The 8,663-nt window shown below is 39.1% G+C and overlaps 1 pseudogene; it reads left to right on the top strand.

Moving 5' to 3' along the window:
- Positions 1–4,627: 4,627 nt before the first annotated feature.
- On the top strand, positions 4,628–6,250 carry LOC138157708 (ATP synthase subunit gamma, mitochondrial-like; annotated as a pseudogene).
- Positions 6,251–8,663: the final 2,413 nt, after the last annotated feature.

The raw sequence follows: 8,663 nt of genomic DNA, 5'->3' as shown, positions 1-8,663 counted from the left end.
ATTTGAAATATGAGCCATGATTTTGCATAGATTATAATTACCAGTGGCCTCATCCTCAAAAGGAATTTGCATATCTGAAAGGAGCCAGTGTAATCTTAAATACCGAAAACATTACCTTCTCATGATTATTTCACTCTTGACTAATCTGGTAATACACACTTAGGGGGAAGTAATTTTTACATTGTTTTGTTTTACACTGTGAACATTTGTTTGTAACTTGTATTTTTTCAGCATCTGTCATGTTTAAAAGTACTCTGTTGGGCAGTTGGCATACAGGAATGCACAATGACACAGCTTCATCCATAAGGCACTTAAAACTTAGCAAAGGGAAATGGTAGAGGTGCGGGAATAACTAATACAAGATGTCCTGGGAGCATAGGTTCAAGGGTTGAGGCCACTCTTCTAGCTGGGGAGAATAGGTTTTGGACATTGACTTGTTATTGAATGATATTGGTAATGTGCCCATATAGATGTTCATGGTGTGTAACTGATGCCCAACATTCCCAGTAAACAAAAACCACAAAATGCCCTCCTGTTGGGGCACTTGCTTTATTAGGTCAGGGAGGAAAGAGATATTTGGGAAATTAATTTGTTCACGATTTCTGGCATTTTAATTTGCTTTGAAATTAAACCCAGCAGGGTAAAATTATGTATTAGCTCCTTAGCTTAAATATGTATCAACACATAAACTTGAAATAGCTCCGTACTAATTTTCCAAGTAACAAAACTGAAAACATGTGGATGTGCTTTATTTACAGAATGTTTAAACAAGGCCTAGGGAGGAGAGGAGAGGAGACAGTTATGCTGGCAGAAATAGGGGCAAAGCAGTTCACCTGGTGCTCTGGTAGTCCAGAGGGCAGACCCTCATACAAACAACCCCTCTTCTCACTGGGAGTTAAGCCACAGAGTGAATTGGACTTTGGTTTAGAAATTGTACCCAATCTTAGGCATATTCATAATTTAAATCGTCAAACTGTTGCATTGCTAACCTAACTTAAAGAATTTTAGTTTTCTTTCCATGCTGTCTATCTAAGACAGAATGTTGTAAGATGTAGTGCAGCCAGGAGGCAGAGTGGATAGAATGCTGGGCCTGTCATACTACAAAGAGTAGCTGAGTTGGGCTAGGTGGCGCAGTGAATAGAGCACCAGCCCTGGAGTCGAGGACCTGAGTTCAAATCCAACCTCAGACACTTAACACTTATTAGCCATGTGACCTCGGGCAAGTCACTTAACCACAGTTGCCCTGTCCTCTCCCCTGCAAAAAAAAAAACTGAAAATGTGTTTATATATAAGGTACCTTTCTGTCTTTGACCTTCTTGTAGTGCATGGCCAGCGACTGAATCTCTAGCGCAAAGCAGGGGGGCATTTTAATCTTTTTTTCCGTTTTCTTTAGCACAATTACAAATTGCTTTCCAGAATGACTAATTAGACTTCTTTACAATTCCACCAAGTTTATTATGCATAACCCCTCCAATATAACTATGCCCCTCAGTTGCCCTCTGCCAATTTGTTGGGTTTGTAAAACCTGGGAATTGTGCATTTCTCACATGGTTACTGATGTGGAGCAGCCTTTCACGTGGGGACTAATAGTTTGTAATTCTTCTGAGGACATTTGTTTCCACACTTTTACCACCTCTTTGTGGAACTGCTCTTGGCGTAAATTTGTGTCCTTTTTTTGTGTTCCATACCTGACCCTTTAAATGCAAGACTTCAAGAGTTAGCGTTTTACATTTTCAATACTAAACATCACTAGTTTCCATATAAAGACTAGACAGGTATCTTGCAGCTACAGAGATTTGTTGTTCAGCATTGCCTTTATGATGGCTTTTAATTCCAGAGGGGCAGACCAGCATTTTCCTTTCTCCCTAGTTTTAAAGTGGCAGGCGCGAGCCCTGTTCTCTCTCGAGCTTGTATGTCGCCTGAGTTAGCTGTTCCACATATCCCCATCTACTTTTGGAGTTCTCTGCCAGCCCTAACAGGCTCTGCCGGCTGGACTAATGCATTCTTCACATTTTTGCCCCAATTTGTTAGTAAAATACGGTGTCACGATCACTTGGGTAGAGACTTGTCGCATTTGGTAGCCAGAATGTTTGTGCTCCTTATATTAAATTGAAAAGATCCAATCAGACTTTAAAGAGATTTGTGTTGCTGCTTTACAGTTTTAAGTGTCTAAAATTTCTCCATGTTTTTGGGTGACTCCTTGTTTTTCACATAAGATTCTCTTTTTTTGGTCAAATGTACAGCAAATTACTTGTGGAATTTTGATAATTTGATTGCAAATCTGGAAGAGTGTAAGAGTATGATTCTTGGTGTATTTTACTGCAATTTAACTTAGCATATAGCCTTATATGGGAAAATTATATGAGGTGTAAATAGCTAAGTAACAAGACTAGTGAGATATTACTTTAATATGAAGGGAAATGTAAATTAGCTTATTACAAATTGTGTTTATAACTTATTACCCTAATAGATTACCACATATAAATTTATTTAAAATATGGCCAGTGAATTCCATACACCTTTTTCATTAAAAGGTTCAAAATATCTGAGTATTAAAAATGGAAACTCGATTGTTTTAAAATTATGAAAATGTTTATTCTAACAGAGTTATGAAATTTGTGAAGCTGGATTGTGACATTAAAAATAACTTGGTTTACTCATGTTCTTTTTATAAATTAATGATTGAAACTGATTGTGACTGAAGTGGTATTGGGCTTGGGCATCTCCACTATTAAATACTGGTGCGCTGTCTTTGCAGGAATGACTGTAAAACTGAGGAGGACCACAACTAAAAGATACTGGTCTAATTGTCGGTGTTTATTTTTGTACTCATTTATTTGATTTTTGGTTAAAAAATGAGTATGCTCACCATTTTGAGGAAAAAAAAACAATAAAGTTAACTGTAATTATTTTGGCACTCTGTTAAGTGTAGAAGGATCCTGCTCACTTTTTGAAAAGCAAATTAACCGTAAAAACAGAAACACATTTATAAATACCAAAATACTTTAAAAAAATTTAAAAATAGGTATTTATTGACGTCTGTATTTCTGTCTGTGTCCCTCTCTCTGTCCCTACCCCCACCAGAGGCATTTCTTTTAGTGAAGAATTCTTTTTTAAAGAAAAAAAATTAGGTAAAACTGATCAGCACATTGAAATGATCTGTCATTATATGAAACGTTCCACAGCTATGGAGTTGCTGCTCCCATCTCTTTGAAGCCAAGGTTGTAGCTTAGAATTTTACACAGGTCACTTCTATTTGTGTTGTTATTATTTGGTCTTTTCACTTAGCTTGTATTGTTTTCCTGGGCCTGTGCGCTGTCAGTTCATGTAAGTCTATCCATGAGCTACCCTGAGTTCATCATGCTCCTTGTTTCTTGCAGCACACTAATATCAAATTCATGTATCACATTTTGGCTAGTAACACCTCCTTTTTCCAGGTCTTCACTGTCACAGAAAGTGCTATCAATATTTTGGTGCATATGGAGCCTTTTAAAGATTGTTAAAAATGCTCAAAGGAAGTTGATTTTTTTTAATGAGTTGAATTTCCTCCTAAAGGCACATTCTAATTGAAACCTAAGCATCATAATGGTTATTATAAATATAAATTCTGCAATTACAAGAAATGTGGAGTTTTTTTCTGAAAAGTCACAAATAATGGCCAGTTATTTTCAAAAGTATCCCAGGTTGGGAGTGGCAGAGATTCTTCAATAATGGAGAGAGAAGGAAATAGGTAATGTTTTGTCTGTTAGTTTCCATGAGGGAAATTGCACAAATCACCTGTGAACTTCAGTGTTGTATTTGAATATTTTGGTAACACTTGTTTTGGGTTATTTTCCAGTCTCTTTTGCTGATAGCACTTTTCACTTGTTTCTATTAAAAAAAATAAAGGACAATTTATTCGATATATGTGGTAATTATTTGAATAACCACATCAGTAGTGCAGTGCTGTATGTTATTTTCTCCATTGTAGTACCTTATATAGTCATTATTAACCCAGAATAAAGAAATGCAAACACAAGCATACAAATACAGGCAAACGAGACAGTCCCTGCCTTCAAAGGGCTTACATTCTACAAGGGACAAGACAGCACTTACATGGGAGCTGGCAGGGAAGGTGGAGGGGATGGTGAGTACCAAGTGGTGTCGAGGCCCAACTCCTTCGTGGCATTAATCCCACCAAGTACAAGTCTAAAGCCCCACTGGGCTAGGGTCCCTGGACCCTGGCTCTTAACGGCTTTCCTGCTGGGCTGGCTGCAGCCCTGAGCCTAGATTCCTCAACTCTCAGATTCCCATGACGAGCTTCTGGGCCAGATTAAGAAAGAAGCCCCCAACTTTAGACCCATCCTTAGTCCCATATGACCAAAATAGGAAGGAAAGGAAGGAGGTAGCCCCTGGGCCCTCTTGGCTGACAGCATTTTCGTGAGTGGAGGAGTCCTTCACCCTCATATACAAATGCAGGAAAAAGCTCCAAGTTGTTCAGTCAGGTGGTTTTAAAGTTGCAGAATGTTCCAGCTACACAGTCAATGGAAAAATGAACATCCACAAATGTGCCATCCTAGAAGCAAGTGCCCCTGAATCTTCCACATGGGGAACATTCTCTTAAGTGACCTGGACATGGACTAGCCCATTATATCTGAAATCATCTTTCCCTTCCAGTGCAATAATATTCCATTACAGTCATAGGCTCTGTTCAGCCATTCTCCTCTTACCTAAGGAACTCCCTTAGATTCTACTTCTTTTCCCTTTTTTCTCTACTTTTTAATCTCTCCCTCACTAGTAGGGGATTGTTTTGTTTATTTATATTCCTTCTTAACCTCCCTTTCCCAGTTCCTGATTATTTCCCTTGTGAATTTTATATATTTTGATATCTAGCTGGAGCCAGCTCAGGTCGGCTCAGAGTGGATTGTTAAATTTTCAGTGTGACCCTTTATACCTCAAGAATGGACAAATGCTACAAACTATGGCTTGATTGTTTAACCTTAAGTGATGGAGAAAATGATAATACACATTAAATTTAGTGTGCCATGTATACTTTTTTTTTCAGACAATCAGTTGTTAAACATTTGCCAGCACATCTCTGCCTACACAAAACTCGTTGTGCTTACATGTATTCAACCCTCCTTTATCCATTTCAAATAAGAGTGAGGTTCAACTAATGCTCATACCTCCCTCTCTTCGTCTGAGAAAGGAGGGAGAGGAGCGATCGGCACATGCACTGTGAGGTCCGTCTGCCCGACCTTCAGCAGGGCTGGTACCACTATGTTCTGTTGATCTACTATCGCAGGCTCCGCCGCCTGGGCTCTGCAGCCGCAATGGATCCAAGTCAGAACTATAGCAACCCTAAAAGATATTACCAGGAGATTGAAATCGATCAAAAACATCCAGAAAATCATGAGCTGAGAGAGAGCTGAAACCAGCCAGAGTATATGGAGTTGGATCTTTGGCTCTTTATGAAAAAGCTGCTATTAAGGCTCCAGAAGACATGAAGAAACACCTCATTATTGGTGTATCTTCAGATCGAGGCCTTTGTGCTGCTATCCATTCCTCAGTTGCTACCCTCAAAGCAGCTGGTAAGGAAGTTATGATTGTTGGGGTTGGTGACAAAATCAGAGGCAGACTTCATAGGACTAACTGACCACTTCTTGGTGACATTTAAAGAAGTGGGGAGGAAGCCCCCTACCTCTGGAGATGCTTCAGTCATTGCCCTTGAACTACTAAATTCTGTGTATGAATTTGATGAAGGATCTATTATCTTGAATAGATTCAGGTCTGTTATCTCATATAAGACTGAAGAAAAACCCATCTTTTCCCTAAATACCAGTGCAAATGCTGAGAGTCTGAGTATTTATGATGACATTGATGCTGATGTGTTGCAAAACTATCAGGAGTATAGCCTGGCAAACATCATCTACTACACTCTTAAGGAGTCTATCACCAGTGAGCAGAGAGCAAGAATGACAGCTATGGACAATGCTAGCAAGAATCCTCTGAGAAGATTGATAAGTTGACTTTGACATTTAACCATACTCACCAAGATGTCATCACAAAGGAGTTGATTGAAATCATCTCTGGTGCTGCAGCTCTGAACTAACGGATCCAAGTTTTATCCAAATTCAAGAGGTAAAGACATGAAATATGGAGCAACCTAATTAGTTTAGCCTACTTTTGTCTGTCAGAAGAATTTCATTGTGTCCATGGAAGACAAAATATAAATTATCTTACAATAAACAAATTATGTGAAAACAAAAAATTTTATTTTCTATTTCTGTTTTTACCTATCCCAATTATAATAAAAGTAGATCCCACCCTTCCTCATTTTACTCTCCCTTCTCTTTTCCATCTTCATCTTATAATAAAGGTGCCCCCCCCCGCCTTTTTCTTATTTAGCTCTCTTAATACTTTTCTGAAGGGATACATACTTCTATCAAGTTAGCACTATATTTTCATACAATCACTTTCAATTGCTCAGATAAATTCTAGGTTTCTCTTGGCTTTTTTTGTTCATATTTCAAAGTTCCTGCTCAGCTATGATCTTTCCACTAAAAATGCTCAAAAGTTATCTATGACTGGGGCAGATAGGTGGCGAAGTGAATAGAGCACTACAGTTAGGAGGACCTAAGTTCAAATCTGGCCTCACTTAACACTTACTAGCTGTGTGACCTTGGTCAAGTCACTTAACCCCAATTGTCCTGCCTTCCCCCTGCAGAAACAAAACAAAAAAAGTTATCTATTCCTTTAAAAATCCATTTCTCCCCCTGTAGGATGATACTCAGCTTTGCATGGTAAATAATTCTTAGTTTATCTCTTTACCTTTTAATACATTATATTCCAAGATCTTCTCTTGTCTATCATGATAGCTGCTAGGTCTTTTGTGATCCTGACTTGTTCTTTGGGACTTGGGCTGTGTCCTGGATGCTCACAGAATTCTTTCTTTGATAGGGAAGCTGTGGTTTTGGGCTACAACAGTCCTTGAATCTTTCCTTTCAAAAAGTTATAGGTGAATTCTGTCTTCACTTTGCCTTCTGGTTTTAATTGATCTGGATAGGTTTTATCTATATTTTCTCAAAATACAGTGCCCAGGCTTTTTTTCCCCCCTTACTCATAGTTTTCAGGGAGCCAAGTGATTTTAAAATACTCTCTCCTTGACCTGTTTTTACAGATCTATTGGTTTCCATATCAGATATCTTATATTTTAATCTTTTCCAATCTTTTGCTCTGTTCTGATGCTCCTTGCTAATTTAGTCAGTCATTATTATTCAACATTCGTGAATTGCTATGTGCCCAATGTTCTCAGTGATTTCCTATTGTTTGGACTGTTGTTTTCAGAGCCTTTTAGTGGGTAAGACTTAATACTTTCTCTTCATAGCTTTTTATTATTTCCTGCAGTTTTATTTCATTTTTTTTAAGCTTTTGCTTCATTTCTTCTAGGTATTCAGAGGGTTGAGGTTTGAGCTCACAGCCTGGCATCAAGAAGAAAAACAAATGGAAGTGAGACTGAGGCAGAACAGGCCCACCAAAGCTCCTGGCTAGAAGGCTTGGTTCTGCTTGTTGGTTTGTCTTTTTATCCAGTGCTCCTACTACTGGGATAAGTGCCTCCAATAAAATACAGTCATACACTTCCAGACTTGTCCATTAAAATGGAGATCATCCCTCAAGGTCTTACAGAAGGGAACTGCTGATGTGTTAGGCACCAGCTCCTGTCCTAGTCATACCATATCCTTTCATTTCCTCATCTCCAGAGGGCTGATTTCCCTTTACTTTTCCTCTCTTCCCAAACTGGGAAAAACAACAAATCCCAGAGGATTTTGTGTCCAGTCAACCCTCTTTAGGGGTAGTTATACTACCTTTTATAAATAACGACTATTATTTAGAGTGGCTCTATCAGAGAATGTATTATTTGGTTTGAAGAAAACATAAGGTATCAAATTATGGTGTTTGTAGGGGAGGCACTGGTGTACATGGTATATTGTATTGTGGTGTTTGGAGTATTGCTATTGGTCCAGGTTATGAATGTTCTTACTACACTAACAAACGTAGCATGTACCAGTGTCAGGAAGCACTACCCCATTGTCTAGAAACAGATTTATTTGCTCAGAAGTTCTCAGAATTTTCTTGCTTCCTTTCAAATAGAAAATCTGGACGTGGGACCTTCTAGTCCTGGGACCTTTTTACTACTCTCTGATTTTTTTAAAAATCACAGGCAGTGGCCCGGTAATCCTATCTGCCTCCTCTCAGCAATCTCATGTGAGCAGCTTGGTGGTCTCTTAACTATCTTCCAAATAATCTTGAGTTCCAACTAATTCCAACTAATCTCAGCCTTTTTTTTTTTTTGCCATCCTTTGCAATTCAAATATCAGAAACAGAATTAAGAGTTAAGCAACTTGGGGCGGCCAGGTAGCACAGCGAGTAAGAGCACCGGCTCCAGTGTTGAGAACACCTGGAGATCGCTCAGACACTTAGCACCCACCCAGTAACACCTGGCCGTGTAACCTTGAGCAAGTTACTTAACCCCAATTGCTTAGGGGTGGCCAGGTGGCTCAGCCAGTAAGAGCACTGGCTCCAGTGTTGGGACGACCTGGAGATCGAATCCCGGGCTCAGATACTCAGCACCACACGCAGAAATAACTGGCCGTGTAACCTTGAGCAAGTTACTTAACCCCGAT

This window comes from Petaurus breviceps, unplaced genomic scaffold, assembly GCF_028583685.1.
Source record: "Petaurus breviceps papuanus isolate PSGF00001 unplaced genomic scaffold, PetGlider_PUasm1.0 173, whole genome shotgun sequence".
NCBI lineage: Eukaryota > Metazoa > Chordata > Mammalia > Diprotodontia > Petauridae > Petaurus > Petaurus breviceps.
This window is presented reverse-complemented; position numbering and strand designations above follow the sequence as displayed.